The following is a 4,421-nucleotide window of genomic DNA, read 5'->3' as shown; positions in this document are numbered from 1 at the left end:
TATGATTTAAGAAATTAAGCTGGTTTTAAATGCATAATCATTCAGGTCAAAACCCGGCAGAAATTCCTGTAACCGTGGACGCTGAACTCATTTATTGGTGTTCGAGTACGTTTTCACAAATTTATCTCGTAGGTTTAAATATGAAGACCCAACAATTTGATATAAAATACGCATTTAAATGTCTAAATTAGATATAAAGATTATTACAATATCACTGATTATGCAATTGTACATGACGAACATACCGGCAGTTTCGCTAAAACACAAGTTCTCCTCATTAAAACATATCAAAATAATTCTTTACAACGAAACACAGCAGAAACAGTGAACAGTGGACAACCATATAAATAATTACCCAGACCGAGTGTCGGCTTTACCTCCACTGACATGAACCTCCTCCATCCAGATCCGTGCTGGGCCGACGGACGCCTTTTATAACCCGACTGAGTGGCTCAGCGCTTCTTCGTCTCCTGGCAACTGTTGCCGGCAACTTTACATCATCAGACATGTTGCCAGTATTTGTGTGACCGTGGTGGTTTAATGGGAATGCAGCAGGTCCAGTTTTGATTCCGCGTTAAACTCAGCGAAGATTCCAAAGATTAACCGGGAAAGTAGATGACTTTTACATAATAAACTATTTTAACTAAAAATACTACGTTAGCTAGCATTACATTGTTGTTTGTTAAGTGAATGACCTGTTAGGCTGCCGACCGCTTGCTCAAAGGGAATCCAAAGGCAAATTTTGGTTACTGGTTTCTCTGTTTAGAATCAGTAAGGTCCCTTAAACGCTGTCAGATGACATATGTTGTGTATATGAATTTGTACTACAGACATAAAATTGAATTGAAGTCAGAACATGAGCTAACATTGCATTGTTGTATGTGAGCTAAAGTAACAACATTCGGTAATATTGTAGTGACCCTGTAGTTTACGTTGCACTATTGTTTAGTCAGGATGATCGTTTGCTGTTACTGAGGTGTGTGTGTGTGTGTGTGTGTGTGTGTGTGTAGGTGTGTGTGTGTGTGTGTGTGTGTGTGTGTGTGCGCGCGCACGTGCGCGCTCAGAGCTGTCTAACCGACAGAGAAAGTCTGGAGCCACTTTGTTTGTTGGCTAACAACACAAAGACCCTAACAAGGAGGGCATATGCCCTCATGCCCACCGATGTGCAGAGTGAACTAGCCCAGGACCAGTTCGTCCATGCTATAGCGCCCAGAGAGCTGCACATTCAGACACAACTGCCACATCCTGGCACCTTGAAGGAGGCCCTGGAGCTGGCACTGGAGAGGGAGATGATTGGAGGACCTGCAGAAGGCGACAGCGGTGACGGCAGACTCACTAAGAGAAGCTTGGGTCGCTGACTCGACTGAACTGATCCGGGCCGTGTCACGACAACCGCCACGCAATAACACCCGACCTCGTCGCAGTCCTCCCATGTGTTGGGTTTGTGGTCAGGCGGGCCACATCAGCATACAGTGCCCTAAACAGACTGGTGTCAGGGGAAGTGGCATGGGGTCTGCATAGATGGGGCGTCACAGACCCTTGTCCCCATGCCCTGCCCCATTCCGTATCCAGTTGCCGGAGCCCAGCAGCACAAACAGGGGAGTCTGGCTCCACTTCCCCCGGAAGCAGATGACGCCATCGAGTCTGCGATACAGAACTACGGAATAGTTGATACAGGCTCCACTGCAATGCTGTTGAGACCAGATGTTATCCCAGCGGGGACAATGTTGGAACCGACGGAGGTGAAACTGCGAACAGTGACTGGCAGACTTGCCCCTATGCTGGGAAGAGGGACGGTGACTATGCAGGTCGGAGGGTTTGTAATGGACTTTAAAGTTTGGGTTACTGCAGTCCAAGACCCCTGCATTATAGGACTTGACTTCCTGAGGACCGCCTGCTGTGTGCTAGACTTGGGGAGGAATACGCTGGCTTTCCCGGAGGGCCCAGCGGTGAAATTGGTGCACTCCACACAGGCCCTGAGACTACAACTGGGAGCTGCAAGAGCAGCCGAGATTCACCATGGGCCAGATCCCCCACCCCAAGCTTCTCTTTGCACTCCTGTGCCCCTCTCCTCCCCTACCCCAGCCATTGTGCAGCCTTCTGCTTCAGACAGACTGGCTGCAGTGAGGGAGATTTGGAAGCGCAGCTGCGACAGCTTGGAACCTGAACAGCAGGAGGAGCTGTGGCAGGTGTTGTTGGAGTTTAAGGACATTTTTGCACTGACAGAAGAGGAAGTGGACCTGACACACCTGGTGCAACACGAAATCGACACCAGCGATGCACGGCCCATCAAGACACGCCCTCGGCGTCTCCCCATAGCTCACCAAGCAGCGGCCGACGACGCAATCGACGAGATGCTGAAGGCTGGCATCATTGAGCCGTCTGATAGCCCCTGGGCCTCGGGGGTTGTGATGGTCAACAAGAAAAGGAGCCCAAAGATGAGATTTTGTGTCGACTACAGGCCACTGAACAGTGTGACCAAGAAAGACTCCTATCCACTGCCCCGCATCGACGAGTCGCTGGACTTAGTGTCTGGCTCGTCCTGGTTTTCCTCACTGGACCTGAGCAGTGGATATTGGACGGTACCCCTCAGCCCGTCAGCCAGGCCAAAGATTGCTTTTTTGCACTGGAAGAGGATTGTGGCAGTCTTGGGTCCTCTGTTTTGGCCTGTGCAACACGTTTGAACAGCTGATGGAGAAGGTGTTGACTCACATCCCCAGATGGGAGTGCCTGGTCTACCTGGACAACATCTTGGTCCACGGTAGCACCTTCAAAGGGGCTCTAGAAGCCTTGAGGTGGATTCTGCAGAGGATAGCAGTGGCCAGACTGAAGCTCCACCCTGACAAGTGCTGCTTCATGAGGAGGGAGCTGGAGTGTCTGGGGCACAGGATTGGAGGAGAGGGCATCAGCACGCTAGAGGAAAAAATGTGTGCAGTGAAAGACTGGCCAGCCCCCACCAACCGCTGACAGCTCAAGAGCTTCATTGGGCTGCCGTCCTACTACAGGCGGTTTGTACGCGAGTTCTCTTGCATAGCCGCGCCCCTGTTCACCTGCAGCAGAAGGACGGTGATTTCATATGGATGATAGATTGTGAGCAGGCCTTCAGCACTTTGAAGAAGGCCTTGATGGAGTCCCCAGTCCTCACCCCCCCCAGCCCCTGACTTGCCGTTTTGGACACCGATGCCAGCGACATGGGAATGGGAGCGGTGCCAAGCCAGAAGGAGACTGGAGGGGGAGAAAGTGGTGTCATACTTCATTAAAAACCTTCAATAAAGCTGAACGATGCTACTGTGTGACACGCAGGGAGCTGCTGGCGATTGTGAGAGCGGTGAGTCACTTCAGGTACTACCTGTGTGGCCTACCGTTCTCTGTCAGGACGGACCACTCAGCTCTCCAGTGGTTGATGTCCTTCAAAGAGCCAGAGGTACAGATTGCACGCTAGCTAGAAGGACTAGCGGCATACACCTTCACTGTGGAATACAGAGCTGGAACTCATCATGCTAATGCTGATGCCATGTCCCACTGCCCATGTGCCACCGACAGTAGTCGTTATTGTGAGAGGAGGGAGGAGTCACAGGTTGTCGACGCACCTGAGTGGAGAACACAGCAAGAACAGGACCCTGATCTGCAACTGGTGCGGCAGTGGGTGGAGTCAGGGCAAAGGTCCCAGTGGGAAGAAGTTATCAGGTACTCACCTGCCACTAAATGATTGTGTGTGAACTTTGAGGGCTTGCAGGTGAAGGATGGAGTGCTCCAGACAGCCTTGAAAGAACCGATTGGGCGAGGAGAGGTGGCAAGTGGTGGTTCCCAGAGCTCTGAGGGAAGCTGTGTTAAAAAAAAAATCTCTCATGGCACTGCTGGAGCAGGTCTTTTTGGAGTTTCAAAAACCCTGCGGCATCTCCGACAGAGTTTCTACTGGGGCCATCTCAGGAGAGATGTGGAGGACTTTTGCCAATGCTGTGACCTTTGTGCCATACACAAGGGCCCCCCAGATCAGTCCTGTGCCCAGCTGCAACAGACCGCAGTGGGGGCTCCGATGGAGAGAGTGGCGGTGGACATAATGGGCCCATTTCCCCGCACCAACAAAGGGAACCGTTATGTCCTTGCTGCTATGGACTATTTCACAAAATGGTCGGAGGCATACACCATACCAGACCAGGAAGCAGAGACTGTTGCGGATGCTCTGGTGGAGGGCCGCAGAGACCATCCACAGTTATCAAGGGAGGAACTTTGAGTCGGGGGTGTTTTCAGCGATGTGTGAACGGCTGGGTATGCGAAAGACCCGAACTACACCGTTGCGCCCCCAGAGTGACGGTCTTGTTGAACAGTTCAACAGAACCCTTGGAAAACAACTCACCATCCTCACTGCAGAACATCAACATGGCTGGAACATGCACCTCCCTCTCGTCTTGATGGTCTAC

This window comes from Stegastes partitus, unplaced genomic scaffold, assembly GCF_000690725.1.
Source record: "Stegastes partitus isolate 25-593 unplaced genomic scaffold, Stegastes_partitus-1.0.2 Scaffold1080, whole genome shotgun sequence".
Taxonomy (NCBI): domain Eukaryota; kingdom Metazoa; phylum Chordata; class Actinopteri; family Pomacentridae; genus Stegastes; species Stegastes partitus.
Note: the sequence above shows the minus strand (reverse complement) of the source record.